At 46.4% G+C, this 17,141-nt stretch overlaps 1 long non-coding RNA gene across 1 annotated transcript; it reads right to left on the reverse strand.

Annotated features, from left to right (window-relative positions):
• Positions 1–527: 527 nt before the first annotated feature.
• On the reverse strand, positions 528–14,992 carry LOC140213526 (uncharacterized). The gene is made up of 2 exons (XR_011890386.1): positions 14,937–14,992; positions 528–776 (listed from the first exon to the last, which is right to left on the reverse strand). It is a non-coding gene; the product is annotated as an uncharacterized lncRNA (long non-coding RNA).
• Between the last annotated feature and the right edge of the window lie 2,149 nt (positions 14,993–17,141).

The raw sequence follows: 17,141 nt of genomic DNA on the forward strand, positions 1-17,141 counted from the left end.
TTTGGAATGCATTTCTCAACTTAGATGAGTATTGTTTCAAAGCCCCTTTTTGGGTTAGAGTGTTCGCCATGGGGCGAAGCAGACGTCTGACAGGATCAAATATTTTCGCTGCTAATGGCGGTTACTAAGCAGTAAAAATTTATAATAAAGCGCATGTCATTCCATAATTCTCATGTAAAATCCTGCACTGAGGAGCATATTCTTCAAGATATTCTAGATTCAGCTCTGTACAGACTGGCTCCGAGGCCGAGCGAATACACGGAACTTAAACGCCATTAAGTCACAACAGACTTAAATTTGTTCAGACGGTTCAAACGTGCTACTTGCATCCATTGGAGAATAGTGCGCGGGTTCAAGGCCTGGTCAATATTAATATTTCTGAGACCATGAGAGATATTTAATGTCAGGGATGTGAAAAGAAACAAAAACGAACGTTTTCTATCCATTTAGAAATTTCCATTTCCGATTTGTGTCTTCCTTTGGTGGCACGGCATTTCGCTGGAAACAATATAACAGTGAGCACATCACACGATCAATGCGTTTATTTAAAAAGATGGCTGCAGGTAAATAAAAATACTTTTCTCTCAGCACCTCCCAATGCATATTAATAACACCGCACGGTCTTTAATTTCCTTAGTAATATCCTAATCCATGGCTTTTGGCGACGGCAGGAGATGGAGAAGCGCTGTGGGCATGTCCCTCCTGAGCAAGGCTTGTTAGGTTGGCGGCGTTCCCAAAGTGGAGATGAATATTCCCAGTCTGTATATCACGAAGACCTGCAGCATAAGGGAGAAAAATTTTACTGGAGAGATGCCGCAGTTATATTGTCACAGGGTACGCAAGCACTATTTCCAGTCGCTCGCCTTGCACGTATACATCTCTTATTATTTCCCGTATTATTCACGAGTAAGCATAAGTAATGTAAGCAGAATTAATCCAATAATGCTTTACATATCCTTATTAAAAATGATATTATTAATACCATCATTATTCTTGACTGGGCATGGTGTATGCTATGTAGTAGTAGTTAGTTTTTATTAGACGTATTTAATCCTAATTATTCTTTGTTATGCTGATTTTAGCTAATCATGTTGCCCATTTATATTAGGCTGAATTATTCTTCTGTCCCGACACTCTCCATTAACCTAATTTACCCTATTTTTTAGTTAGGCTGACTATATTTATTTGCCCTCAATTACTCATCATTACGCTTAAGTAGTTTCATTGTAACCATTACTCGTTACGTAATGGAAACAGCGCAAGTTATACGTAGAGCGCAGACAAAAAAGACACTCGGCACTTGTGTATGTCCTCTTTCCCTACGGTCTACGTAGAAGTCGCGCTGTTTATTACCACCATGTATGGTTGCAACTAACCCAAATACCTGATGTCCAACGCAATGTCCATTACGCTTCCTGACCCTTCCACGGTCTTAAGCAGTCTCTTTTAGGTGTAAATAATCTCACCTAAATTAATCCTACTGCTGTTTTGTTAACCTTAGAAACTCTTAATACAGCTTCATTATTCACGATATGGAGCCACAATAATACATCTAACAAGTGATGCGTAGTCTTGAGGCATTCTAATATACACCCCCTTAGGGTCCCATGTATACCTATCCAACGAATTGTGTCCGGCATTAGACAGACACACGAAGGGAGGGGCGGGCTTATTTCGGAGGGAAGAAGCCCCGGAACGCTTCCATATTAACGGGTTGCGCAGACCCAACACAAATCTTGGAATGTGCATGAGGGAAGCTTACATTAGGAGGTGATTCGAACGCTGTAAATATGGCAAATTTAATCCTGGGAGAGACCTACCTTTTATCCCATTATCGGACATGATTTTGGACTGGCCCCGTTTATATTTAGACTGTCTCCGTAGTTGGTTCAATTTGCATTGAACCTTATCTGCGGGTTGGCTCTGAGTCGGAGCATCTCACGTTTTATTATAATTTCACCCCGAGGTATCATTTTAGTGACACTCTCCGGGATCGGGGAGAATTCACGGCAGTCAAGTGGGAACGGCCCAGTTTATTATTACGCGGTATCCCAGGCTGATGCAGTTTCCCTCACAAATGTCGAACCTGCAGAGTTGATTGTTACGTTGTCCTTAGAATAGGCCTAGCTATCATTACGCCTGATCTAAGAATGGTACTTTTTTCATTGTATCGTCACTAGAATTTGCCCAGCTTTCTTCACACATTTCCCGGGATCGACAGTTTTCGTCGCATCGTATCAACGATTCGCCCAGTTTAATAGGATCTGCGCAGTTTTTGTTTTATAGCAGTCCCGACGATCGGCAAAATCTACATGACCCTGTGGCGGTCGCCGATGACGGAACCTTGACTTCCAGCCCACAGGGCGCAACGCACACCGTTAGACTCGCTCGGGTTTTTGAGTAATGTTTGGGCGTCGGCGGAGCGCTCGGGCCGTACGCTACCAACATCCCTCTGCTTGTGATCTCCGGCGCACCGTGGAAGACACGCAGTTAACACGCAATGTTATCTTGTCCTTTTACGCAATGTACTTTTTTTTATTAATTAAACCAAGCTTGTCCCCAAGCTCACGGAGATCAGACGCTTTTGCTCTCGCTGGCGGTGAGTACGCTACACCACTTTTCGTGCTCGGTCGAGTTTTTATTACACATATTCTGGGACCAGCCATATTTTTTTTACAATGTCGCCGGAATTATCATTTTCGAAACACCTTATCCACAATTCGCCGAGCTTTTGTTAAACGTTTTACGCGATGAGCCATATTTTCATTCAAATCTCCGAGATCGGTCGTGCTTTTTTTGCCGGTGTTTGGTGAACGGCGCAGTTTAATATGGCACTTTTTCCGGGACCGGCCGAATTTACAAGGTGAGTAATTGACCGAGCAGGCGCGCTAAAACTACGGAAAGAATGGAACGAAGTCTTGGCGTTATTACAGCCGTTCTACGCATGAAGCCACATATTTTCTGCAGTGATGACATTTGTTGTTCCATTACGTGTGCAACCTTGTTGAGAAAATGTCGGTAACTAGTACAGGTGCAGGAGCAGTACATGTCGCTGCATGCGGTTTTCCCTCGAAGATGCGCTTCCTGCAGTTTTCAGCCGAAAAAAAAAAGAAATAGCGAACGAGCATGACATTCAACAGAAGAGCCAATGATTGCGTTATTAACATTGTTACAGGCAGAAAATACGCTTGACAATATATTTACAAAATATAAGCATCGGACAGAAGACAGGCATACAAAATGGAGCCGGCGCGCGCGACTATCGGCGACCATCGTCTTCGTTGGACCTCTCATTATCGTTCGCTGCTGCAGCGCCTTCTAGGGTGACCCCCCGGCGACAAAGGCGCTGTCCCGGCGCTTGGTAGATTTGAGTGATATCGCTTCAATAGAGCGATGTGAACGATATCAGAGTATGGTCGCTGTGCTTCTCACAAAGTCCAACTCGCCGTACTGGTTTCGAAGAAGCGTGATATCACCAAGGTTATAGGGTGAATCGCGGTTACGATTACTGCTTCGAGAAGGAAGTCGGCGACGTTGGTGGCACATCTGATAGGGAGAGCCTGAATGATCGCGTACCGGATGGTGTAGTCTGTAGCAACTGCTATTCAGTTGTTTCCACTAACTGATAGAGAAAAGGGGCCAAGGAAATCAAGACCAACCCGAAAGATTGGCGCAGATGGTATTTCAATGGGCTGAAGACTGCCAGCTGGTAGAGCTGCTGATATTTTTTGCGGTGCTGACAAGATTTACTGGAGGCGACGTAATGACAAAGGGAACGCTAAATACCGTGCCAGAAGAAACGACGCAGAATACGATCATATGCCTTTGACAGTTCCAGATGGCCAGCGGTTGGAACATCTTGCAATTGTGCAAGTACAGTCTCACGCATATGCTTCGGAACGACCAGTAGTAGTTTAGGGCCATCTAGGTGCATGTTAGAACGGTACAATATGCCATCATGCAGCACAAACATACGCGCAGAGGGGCAACTTGTCAAGTCCGTCAGACTGAGAATGTTCTCGCTCAGGTAAGGGTCACGTCGTTGCTCATCGGCGATGTCAGCAAGCGCAGTAAGCGCAAGGACGGCAGTTGACTCGGCGATCTTGGGCCGTCCTGGCGGGTCAACTGGATGACGTGACAAGGAATCAGCGTCCTCATGAAGTCGGCCTGTCTGTCTTTAGATCGCTGTGTAAGTGTACCCTAGAGCCGTAGAGCCTACCGACCAAAGCGTCCAGCTGGATCCTTTAAAGACGAAAGCCAGCATAAAGCGTGGTGATCGGTGATAACCGTGAACTGCAGTCCATAGAGGTAGGAGCGAAATTTACGTACTGTCCAAACGAGGGGAGAGGGCATTCACGTTCGGCGATCGAGTAATTGCGTTCGTCTGATGACAGAAGACGGCCAGCGTAAGCAATGGCATGGTCATAACCGTGCTGTCGTGCCAATACAGCGCCGATACCGTGGCCGCTGGCGTCGGTGCGAAACTGCGTTGGGGCGATAACATAAAAGTGGCCGAGAATCGGTCGCGACGTGAGTTGCGTCATCAGCTCAGCGAATGCGCAAACTTGGCCGGGACCCCAGACAAAAGTAGCGTCTTCCTAAAAAGTCTTGTTAGAGGGCCTGCGAAGTCAGCAGTACTTCTCACAACTCTGAGGGAATAGAAGCAGAGCCCTGCAAAGTTTGGAATCTTGGTTGCGCAGGTGGGCACAGGGAAATCCTTCACCGCGCGAACTTTCTCCGGATCGTGACGAACGCCAGAAGAGCGGACGAGGTGTCCGAGCACAATAAGTTGCCGGCGGCCGAAGTGACATTTCGTCGATTTGAGTTGAAGTTTCACCTTACGGGACACTGAAATAATTATAAAGAGACGCTCGAGGTGTGTGTCAAAATTCGGTGAAAAGACGATGACATTATCGAGGTAGTTCAAGCAGATTGACCACTTTAAGCCGTGAGGCAGGGCGTCCCTCATTCGTTCGAATGTGGTGGGAGCATTGCGTAGCCGGAATGGCATAACCTTAAGCTGATAGAGCCCTTCAGGTGTAGTAAACTCCGTCTTTTCGCGATCCATCTCCTCAACTGCATTCTTCCAATACGCGGAACGAAGGTCTATCGATGAAAAATACTTGAACCACTGAGACATTCAAGGACGTCATACTTATATTTCCTTAATCTTTCTTTTTCTTATTCCCTTATTCTTGTTCTCAACTTACTACTGTTTTAATTAAGTCCGTTCTCCTTATTCCAAGTGACCATATTTCCATTCCCCATTTGATTGTATATGTATGGATGTTATTTCCACCTAATGAGTGAATTGTATTGATGACTTGTATTTTGAATTGCAATTTGAATTGTAGTGAATAGCCTTTTTTCTTACCTCAGTATGCTATACGATCGTATGATTTTTTTTATTTTGTTCAAGGTTTTTGTTCTGTCATTGCTTTCTGCCTTACATCACGATAATCTTGTTTCTATTCATTTCCGGAAAATTGAATAGACTTATCAGGGTGCATTGTATACCGTACTGTGTACCGTGGCTGTTTCTTTTTCTGATGTAAGCAATGCCGCTATACTGCTGTCAAGTCCATGGGGGCCTGCGGCTTTGTCAAGCTGTCATTGATGACAGCTTTTACTGCTGGCCTCTGGTGTCGCGCACCCTACATGTGACACAAACAAAGACATTATTATTATATCCGCGGTAAGATGTACACGTCTCTTTTTGTTATTTGGTTAAGATTACGGCAGTCTGGATTACGGCAGTATGGGAGAGGCCTTTGCCCTGCAGTGGGCGTAACTAGGCTGATGATGATGATGATGATGATGATGATGATGATGATGATGATGATGATGACGGCAGTCTGTACAGAAGCGCCAGCTGTTGTCCTTCTTTCTAATGCGTGCGACAGAAAATGGCCATGGGCTTGGAGAAGGTTCGATGATACCACGGGCGAGCAATTTGTCAACTTCCTTTTGTGTAACTTGACGCTCAGCGGAGGACACACGATAGGCACGTTGGTGTATGGATTTGTCATCGCCGGCGTGAGTCCGATGGTCGACAACTGTTGTTTGGCCCAGTGGTCGGTCACTGGGATCAAAAGCGTCCTGGCACAACATGAGCAGGCCCCGAAGTGCGTGTACGTGTTCCTCCGGAGGGTCAGTGGCGATCCTCTTCGTTATGTTTACTAACATTGTGGGGTTCGAGTCAGTAGCAGCAGGAGGCGGTGCAGTAGGCTCATTTAAGACGGAAACATGATAGTCGGAGGGTGTAGCTGCGGTTGCAAGAGAGACACCCGGGAGTATCACCTGAGGGCATAGCCCAAATTCACAATAAGAAGACATGCGGCATGCGGCATTGCCCTTTATACTGATGACCGAGTGCGGAAACCTGACATTCTGCGAACAGAGGACAGTAGCATTGGGCGACAAGATGTAATCGCCGTCCTACCCAGGGGAATCAGGAAAGACGCCGATGTACGTCACGGCTACATGTGGTAAACGAATGTAATCGGTAGAACACAGCCCAATCGGCATAGGAGCAGAAGGCTCGGCAACATGGGGTAAGGCAAGCTGGATAACCCCTGCAGAGCAGTCAATAAGAGCTGAATGTGCCGAGAGAAAGTTAAGTGCTAACATCATTGCCGGTGGGCACTGATGCAAGACGTAAAACAAAAGTGATGTGTGGTGTCTCGCAACAGTGACACGGGCAGTCCACAACTAAGCAACATCCAGAGTCGCACCATCGACTACGCGGACTACAGCGATTGGAGCAGGAGTAACAACTTTCTTCAGACAAATACGGAGGTATGATTGCATGACCGATATATGGGCGCCGGTGTCAATGAGAACGATGACAGGTATACGGTCCACGTCTACGTTGACGAGGTTGTGATGTCCAGCTAATGCGAACAGAGGAATTTCGGGTCGGGTCGACGTGGCAGGTTCACCCCTCGGAGCTGCGCCATCAGTTTCCCGATGAATGACGGGAGAACGGGGGAGAAGGAGAGCGAGGACGCGGAGTTCAGCGGGGCAGGTGTCGGGATGCCGAATGGGAGCGGTTTCGTCGTGCTGGACATGATGGCGGAGCACTGGCATCGTCATTGTGTACCGGCAATCGGGAACTACCTCCTGCACGTCGGATGTTTCGATAGCTCGGCGAAGGTCGTGAGTTCCAAGCACTGCGACAATAGAGGGAAATGTGGCAACGTGTACACAACAGAAGCAGATGGGCCTGTCATCGGAAGTGCGCCATTCTGTGGAATTCTGATAACGACGACGAACGCTTGGGCTTCTGTATAACTCAGGTACGGCGGGCGGGCGTTAGTCAAGTCTGTTGACTAGGTAAAGCGCCTGTTATCCTGCGTTTGCTAGTTCTTGGCGAACAGGGATTTGGATGATGAAAATGGTTGCATGGGATTCGTCGGGGTTACACACCTGAAGGAGAACTGCAAAGGCATCTTCAATCTCGCGGCGGATAATGCACACATTATTATCGGGCGCTGCAGGAACGGGTGGAGAGGGTGGGAAGAGGAGGTAGTCGCAGGCAGACGTCGCAGCCGTGTTCGGAAGACGCCTGAAGTTCGGGATAACGCGGCGACATTTTGCTTCTGAAAACGCCGGCATTCATTAGTGATGTCCAGCACTGTGGATGAGTTCTCAAAAACCAGAAGTGTAAATGCGTCCTTCGCAGTAGCTTTGAGGATATGCGCATCATTTTCCGTTTCTGGCATCGTGTCATCGTCTCCGACAAAACGCGAGCATGTCCTGGATGGACGTTACATAGGACCCGGTGGAAGTCTCAGCTCGGCAGGCAAGTTCTTTCTGTTCTGTACGACGGCATCCGATGGGCTTGCCGAACAGATCAATGAATCCTCCCTTGTGCTTACATACCTCCCAGATCGTAAGTTCCGGTTCGTGGTTCAGAAACCACAGTTGTGCCGTGCCCGCCAGGTAAAAGGTGATGTTAGCTAGCATCAGAGTCGCGTCCCAGCTGTTGCTAGTGCTCACCCGTTCGTGCAGTTGAAGCCAATCTTCAACGTCGGTGTTGTCAGAGCCGGTAAAGTTAGCTGTGTTACGTGGTTGTGTGAGGACCACGTTGCCATTGGCGTCGGATGGTTCAAGCATGGTTGGTGACCTGCTGGTAGCATTCTCGTCCCCACCTTGAGCTGGTATTGTACATGCCGCCAAGGAGCGTCCGCTGCGGAGATCTGTCTTGAAACATGAAAAACCCGCACCTCCACCAAATTCTAGCGGGGAGAAAAGACGTTTGACACTATATCTACAAGATATATATAACGGGCAGAAAACAGGCATACAAGATGGCGCCCGTGCTCACGCATTTCGGCGATCATCGGCTTCGTCGGTGTGTGTGTGAAGTGATTTTTAAAGAGAAATGCAAGAGAGAAGTGCAGTGCTGTAACTGTCCCTCACAGGAGGACACCTCAACAGCACTGCACGGGTAAGGGGTATGGGGAGAAAAAGATGATGGAGATAGAGACCGGAAGTAAAAAGTAGAGAGACACCGGAATAGTAAAAACAAGACAATGTAGCTAAGCGTTAGCGGGGCCTACAGCCGCGCTCTGAGGTGTGTTGCTTCACAGAATTCCATCAATGCCGAAAATGCTCGCTTGGTGATGGAACTGTGAGCATTGGGGAAGAGTAGGCACTGCAGGGTGGGGGATGGCAAGCCACATCGGCGGTAGGAGGCGTACAGAACCTCCCTCTCGGTCCCGAAGGCCGGGCAGTGACGCAGAAGATGCTCCAGTGTCTCCACGCCGTCGCAGCTACCACACACGGGGCTGCCGGTTCCCGTGAGCCTGTATGTGCGCGCCGCTTTTTTGTAGCAGCCGATGCGCAGGCGGAGAAGGAAGGCGCAGTCAGCCCGAGAGAGGCCCGCACGCGGGAGCAGGCGCGGGGACGGTCCCTCCGCGACGCACCGATCGGGGTGTTGTGCAGTGAGCCTGCGCAGAACCGTTGTCTTGGCCGCGTCGAAGCTCGTCACCAATTGGGCGAGGGGAAAGTGCTCACCGTGTGCCGCGTTGGTGAGGGAGTCAGCCTCCTCGCTGCCTGGTAATCCGATGTGTGCGGGTATTCATTGGAGCGCCAGGTCGCAACCTTGATGGACGATGTGTCACAGCTTGCAGCCAACTCGAACAACAAGGGGCACTCCGGCGTAGTCCCTGGCCAGCATGCACAGCGCCGCACGAGAGTCAGTGAGAATGGCCGCCCACACAATGTTCGTATGTTCCAAAGGAGGTCGGCAGCGAGATCGATGCCGGCGAGTTCGGCCACTGTCGAAAACGCGGCAAAGCGCAGTCGGCACTTGCGCGTTTCCGAGATGTCCAGTGCCGTGGAAGCCGTAGCACCGGACCCGTCCGGCGTTTAGACGAGTAGGCGTCCTGCCAGTCGATCGTGCAGTAGGGAGGCGGTCTCCTGTCTCATGGCGCACACCACACTTCGGCGCTTTGATGCGACGCCGGGCACCGCGATGTTCGTGGGCACCGCGAATTTGCGTGTATTTGCGGGCTGCTTTCACACTCTGAGAAACATTTTTATGTAGCACGTATTGGGCATCAGAAAGCTGTATCGGGAGTTTTTCATGTTTCTCTACAATTTTCTCATTGACAATTGCTAGCTGATCATATTTGAGAAGTTCATAAAATTATTACCGCTTATTGTATTCTTAGGCGGAATGAAAAAAAAAAATAATCAGAGCATCTCGAAGCAACAGCAAAGAACATTACCTTGGTTCTGCCTAGCTAACTGGAATTTGCATATATTGAAATATTGGTGCATGATAGTTCGGATACCATGTATAGGCGTTGGCCTGTTCATGTACAACAATCGATATGTATACTTTAGGGAAAGCAGTCGGCCAATGACAGCGAGCCCTTGCGAATAAAAAAGGTGTACTTGTGGTCCCAAATTCGCAGAACTTGCGGTATGTAATGGCTGCCGCCGCCTATGAAACAGCCGCCGCAATCCCCTCTTTCCTTTTATCGACACATGATTCCTTGTCAGTATTGCGTGTTTCTTATCAAGCATTCACTTTTCTCTGTCAGTTGAGTCTCCCGCACCCTAGAGAGGATTTCGTGGCCCTGACGCCATTACTGGAGATGCGTGTTGGTTTGTCTGCCTATAACTTTACCACAGCGCAAGAAAGCCAACAACGAGTCTTTGACGCTAGGCGTCACGAAGCCCACTTCCCACCTTGTGACTTGGCGCTGCTCTGGGTCTCGCTACGGCACGTTGGCTTATTGGGCAAAGATATTGTGCAGAAACCAAGGACGATGACTGGCAACGTAAAAAAATAAGTTACGGTGTTTCACGTGCCAAAACTACTTTCTGATTATGAGGCAGGCCGTCGTGGAAGACTCCGGAAATTTTGACCACCTGGGGTTCCTTAACATGCACCTAAATCTAAGTACACGGGTGTTTTCGCTTCCATTGAAATGCCGCCGCTGTGGCCAGGATTCAATCCCGCGACCTTGTGCTCAGTAGCCCAACACCATAGCCACTGAGCAACCACGGTGGGTCGATTGGCAACGTAAGCGAGTAGCCAATCCTCCCGGCAAGTTATTAGCCTGATGAAAATAATTAGCAATTAAAGGCGCAACTTTCTTGAGGTGAGCTTACTTAGACCACGTTGGTTGTTTTATTGGTAAATTTTGCAGACAAAAGAGCCTTCACAAAGTGTCACTAAGCTGGTGTATAGGAGGTAGGCAAAAGTCGGTATACTGAAAAATTTTTTTGAAATATTTGTTTCATACCTAATTCTCGGTCACTACACGCAAAATCATCCAGTGTTTTTGACCATCACAGATGTGGTTGAAAATCTTTTCACATGTTTGTTGAAGCTCAAAACTTTTTCTCCCCATTTAATTTCTTGACAAAATCGTTTGGCATTCTAGTGAAAATTAATTTTTGCCCAGCTGACCCAGAAGACACTGATCAGTGTTTTTTTTATTTTTCAGAGACAATGCGTAATCCAGACTTTTAGATATTGGTATGGAAAAACATTGAAAAGCTGTGAGTGCCAAGATAGCCAATTTTTCAAATACTTTAGTACAACGAGTGTCGCTAGCCGCGGGAAACGCGAGTAAGTTAGTAAAGTTTCAGTTTTTCTCAGAAACCAGGGAAATATTCAGAGGCAAAATATAAATGTAGAATGATAGCCAGTTTTTTTTTTTTTTTTTTACCTATAAATGCTGCGATCTTATACAAAAACTTAGGAGCGTGCTACACGAGTAAGCCAACATAGGAAAGCCGAAAAATATTTGAAGCCTTCGAAGTTGACTCGATCTCCTAAAAGAAGCTGTAAAGCTCAGTTTTTTTTTACAACAATCCTTGTGTTCAAGGTAAAAATGAAGCTTGGGTCGCCAGCGTGTGACTATATGCAATAAATCATTTTAAAGCCGCACTTCTCTGCTATGCACGTGGAAAGTTACAAAAAGGTATTTTTAAAAGCGAAATGTTTTTTGAATGTTTGTATATGGATCGCGCATACGACATCAATATGTTACACCTTGTCGTCCAGCCAGGAGAGATTTTTGACAAAATGAGCCACAAAATTTAATCAACAAACTGTTACTTCATTTATTTCTTATTGATACGAAGAAGACAAGCGACGTCAAGCGCTACAGCTTCGAAAGGAATGTTATTTTTTTTTAACATGAACGCGAAAAGTGGTAACCAAGCGCGTCTGACCAACATCAGACTGAACAGGACATGTGCGACTTCTATGGCCGAGCTTGTTCATTCTGTCGAACAGCGGTAACACTTACCAGCGCACGAATTCGTTCACGCTCACGTCGTAAGGCATCTCTCTTAAAATGCTTTGTGTGGTCGATATCAGCGATCTTTCTGGATTTACTGGCTGCGTAGGAGCAAACGCTTCTTTTTGTAAACTGCATGAAACATGTCTTTTAACACTGTAGGACTCGCCGGCGAATTTGACAGCTAGTGATACTTCGTGCGCAATGACTGTGTGGTTTACCGGCACGCACCAAGCACGGGCTGCGTTGCATGAGACATGAAACACGAGCTACAACGCCGCTTCTCTGTCAAACGCGTGGCAGACGAAGTCACCTTTATCGCCAGCATTCCTGGCCGGTAAGCTTGTTCGCAGGTTGGCCAAAAGCCCTTGCTCACACAAAAAGGAAGAAAAAATATTTCGCGTATAAAACAAATGATTCAATTTTTATAATTTACACAAGCATAGCAGACATATATAGCTATCCAATGGCTCAACGCATATATTTTTACGCCAACCAACAAATCTACTTTTCTGGCCTTGAACACGGAGCCTGTTGCACAAACTTGGAACCTGAAATTTTTTTTTACAGGCGGTCGGCTGAACCTTGAAAGCTTCAAATACATTTATGCTATAGTTTCTCAACCGGTGTACCATTCTAAATTTAATTTCTGTGTTAGGAATCTTTCTGCTTTCCGAGAAAGAAATTAAAGACATTGCAACTTGAATCATTTTTGCCTTTGCCAAAAGCACTCGAAGTATTCGCATACTTTAAAATGGGCTCTTTCGGCGGTCACATCGCGTGACCATCTTTTGATACACACCATTTGAACAAGTGGATCATAAAAAAAATTCATTGATTCCTTTTAGCTCAGCCGGTCAGAAAAAATTATCTGCCGGGAAAATGCTAGAAAACCTTTGTAAAATTTAAATAAATGTTTGGAACGAGTTGTGAATGCCAACGAAAGTGTAGAAATTTTACACCTATATCTACAGTGTTCGAAACAACGCTGGTCGATTTCGCGTGGATAACCCACCTGCAAGTAAATCTGTTCCATTGTCAGAATGTTTTGGTTCAACAGAAATTGTATTTCACATAAGTTCGGAAGTACGGTTTATTTTGCTGTACAAGTACATGAGTAAGAAATCAATGGTACAAGTTAGCTTTAAATTAGGTGCGGCAAAAGCTCTCCTATAATGGCAGTGATGTGCTTTTCATGTATGCATGAAACCAGTTTTTTTATTGAATTATTTCATTCGTTTTTGTGGCACTGAACAAAATTGAAATGAAACTGACATGAGAAATATTTTTTTAGTCTTCCAGTAGGTCACCAATGGCCATAGGTTTTCAAATAGATTACTGAACTATTCAAAATGAATAAGTCGCTTCATATTGAATGACTTTCTGAGGTTGCTTCAACAATGCCATAATGTGCTTTAAATTGTCATTTGTTAACGTTGGCGAATGACATTTCAATTACTTTCGAAAACAACTTTTAGGGGATTTAACCAATTGGGGCTGCATTGACCGTCTTCGTGGTCTCGCAAGCAGCAACTGCACTAACTTGAAACAAATAGGAAGCGAAGCACTCTTCAAGCATGCTCTATCGCAAAAATCTGGTTCCTGTACCTTAAATTTCACTGGCTGCCAGTTTCTAATATTTCTCACGCCTATTTTTTGTGCATGGTACTAAATGTGCGCATGTTTGTATTCATAGGCGACCTGTGCTTTGTTTTTTAACTGGTATGAAGGCACGCGCGCCTGTATTCATGACGCCCTACATTTACTTTTGGAGGTTACTTAAAATATGCTTCACTCTTACAGAGAAAAATATATAGGTTGAGCGTTGGGTGTTCGCCGTCGCAGTCTTTATGAACGCTGGGCCGCAAGCTACACGCCGAAACTGAATGTTTGCTTATGCTTTTCTACGTGCGACTGCACGTCTTTCAACTGGTATATATGCGATGCTAGTCGCATTAACATCGACGTTCATCGTTCGATGAGTAATGCGTTATCTTTTTTGGAGCCGAATTTCAACAGGCGTGTTACTCGCTTGCTCAACTTTTGTAACATTTTTCCCACACACTCCACATAAACTCTATCCAGTTTCCAGACGTTAAACGCAAGAATTAATTTACCTCTCTAGGTTACTGCCGACAGTGCATTGTCAGCTGTCCGCATGCCGTGTTCCTTATCAAGTGCGCACACACGCATATATTATACCCGCATGCACACCCATACTTACATACACCACGCAAGCACATTAAGACCTCTCTCACAAAATACATATACACAACCACACACACACACGCACACGCACACACACACACACACACACACACACACACACACACACACACACACACACACACACACACACACACACAGAGTGTGCGCACACAACATACATACTCCCGTATCCTCACATATACGAAATAATCGCACGCATACAAACATGCATCACATACATGCGAACCATGAAACACGCATACATACGCAAACACACGCATGCAGACAGGCCCACTTATAAAAAACAAGCAAATCACAAATACACAAGAACATGTGCGCACACGCATACATGTTACACAGAGAGACACACACACGTACATACCTATACATACGTGCACGTACAGATCCTCACGAACGCGCACACACTGAGAGAGAGATTGCATCAGTGTAAATACCCCATTCGGAAGTTGGTGCTTCGTGCAGTCGTATGTATTTTGTCCTCGCTTCTTGGTTTTTCTGCGCTAGAATTGTTGATATTTATGGATTATGAATCTGCCGAAACACACGCCTAATAAATGCAGCTTAGATCGACCGCAGTCATCTATGCAAGCGAATACGTGCTTTCCTTACAGAAGTTGGATATAGCTTAGCATTGCAGTTGACGCGAAATAAAATTTCAAGAAGATGATCAATTTCGGCTAGATGGTATTCATATTTGACTACTGTGAAGTGCGACAGATGGAAGAAAAAAATGCGAGACAGACGCGACAAGCAGCTTTACGTTACATTCACTAAAAAAATAAGGAATTAAGGATCCAGGTTCGTGCTGCAACGCGTAAATTTAGTCGAATGTGTTGCAGGCGCTCATTCAAACTTCCGCTTAGCTCCACTTTACCAGAATGGAGCCAGAGTATTGCCGGAGCCAGGCTCCGCTTTACCAACGTATTTGTGGTTACTCACGTCAACACCAGTCCATATGACGAGAGATATTGAGCTTTCGATCAGGCGCCTCTTCTGGAAACCAAAACAAAAAAATAGAAGCTGTTCATCATGTAAGCATTGGAGGACCATACAACCCAAACTGAGTACATGGTCGTTATAGCCTTCTTTGTGTATGTCACACACTCCTAACGATCAAAGGAAATCGGGTACGTTTAGCAAACTTAGCCCAATAAATAATATTGTGACGCTAACACCATTTACGTTTTTTATCACCGTTTTCACCGCCCAACCACTGTAACCAAATTATCGCGTTGAGCAAAACGTCCCTGCACGTCTTCGAAATTTTCACAATTTTATCACTGGAGTAATAGTGTAAGGCCCTTATCTAATATGTGTGGGGGCTCTACGCGAATAACGGCTCATCTTCTTGAAGACATGGGACCGCGAGTGATTACGCTGGAATCAACGATGACTCATGCATAGAAGCTGGCGCATTTGAGCCATAGCTCACTTTGCCACAAGCGAAGAAATGTGATTTACACGATCGTTGGGCTTGACTGTTACTTTATTGTGCAATTTCGGGTCAAATAGGCATTTAAATTATTGATTCGCCCATCTGGTAGTTCTAGCCTTCCCAGCCACTACAACGTGGTAGCCTGTAGAGGGGCTTCACCACTGCGTACCAGACAGACCTTGAAAGCCAAAGCCTTGAAGGCAATGCCACTGTCAAGGACCAATAAGCATACCGCTGTCTACAAGGTCTGCCACCGTAGCATGCACTACTAGCCGAAAACACAACCAAGTTTGTAGCAAAGACAACAGCGGTGGGGACAGCTCCAGTATCAGCATCAACGATCGTGCCTTGACCACGAAGCGAGGCGCCTCACTTCTGCGAAGCTTCGTCGGACGACCCGAAACGGGCCTCATGGCCTTCCGACGGTTCTCAATTCAGCGAGGGAACTCTGAAGATAAGCCGGACCACATCTAGTTTACATTGCAAGATGCCTTCAGGACTTAGAGAATACCGTCAAGACTTACGACATGGAACCTGAGTTCAGTTTCTAGCAATGGCTTTAGCATCCTGTGCTGCGCCGCAGGTCTGGGCGCGATTGTGGTCAGTTCATGCTGACCTTCGGCTGAGGGCCAGGTGTTAATTCCAAAAGTCATGAAGGAAACGATCGCCATATTCGGCACAAGGAAGGCCAATTCTTGTTATGGTGGTCGGAGTGTCTTTATTGAAGCTTAGTCGGCCCTCCTAATTTGGTGGCGTGATGAATAATATAGCCCCACATAAACCAATGCGTCATCCTACCTTGTAACCGAGCGAACGAACACAGGAAAAGATAAGAGTGAACGCGGCGTGCAGCAGGGGATGGTAAAAAGCGGTGAAAGCGAAGAGGTGCGAGCTGAAAAGGTGAGAGGAGGGTGCAGAGGAACCATGAGGCGAAAAGTGGAGACGAGTATAGAAAAAGTGTGAGAAGAAAAGCGTAGTGCCACGTCGATGGCTACGAGATGGCGTCCTCTGGAAGGTTTGTCGGTGGCGGCTTCTGTGAATGCCACCCACGCGTCACCCGCGCGCAGGCCCCCAGGCGCTGGCTCTCGCGACCTCCGGATTAGCAGGGCAGTCGCGCCAGACGTCGCTCCCATCACAACGTGCCGCACGAGGACGACGGTCCACGCCAGCCAATACATGGCGAAATGAAAACACGTATAGAGATGCGCTGCAATTTCGCATTAGGCAGTATGGTAAACGGCGGTGATATTTTTTTCATGTTTCGGTAGCTAAGCCTGAAAATTTAGAGGGCTGAACAGTGGTATACTAGTTTTCGAGCGAGGAGGGGCAAGCTAACTCTCTCTCTCTCTCTCTCTACACACACACACACACACATATATATATATATATATATATATATATATAGAGAGAGAGAGAGAGAGAAATAGAGAGTTGTGAGTGATGGAAATCGGAGTCCGGCCGAGATGTCGAAAAAAAAACCATTTGTTCGTGTTCCTTTTGTGTGCTCTTGCAATGAGTGGATCATGCAGAAATTATATATATAGAAATAGAGAGGGCAGTGGCAGATTGGGAAGTGATCTTCGCACTACGCATCGTCGCATGGGATCACTCTACCGCTGCTGCCTTTTTGGCAGCGACGCCATACCAACAAAAGTTGCACTGCTGTAAACCTGCATATAAAATGGCCCTTTTGCCGCTGGCGTAAGGGC

This window comes from Dermacentor andersoni, chromosome 10, assembly GCF_023375885.2.
Source record: "Dermacentor andersoni chromosome 10, qqDerAnde1_hic_scaffold, whole genome shotgun sequence".
Lineage (NCBI taxonomy): Eukaryota > Metazoa > Arthropoda > Arachnida > Ixodida > Ixodidae > Dermacentor > Dermacentor andersoni.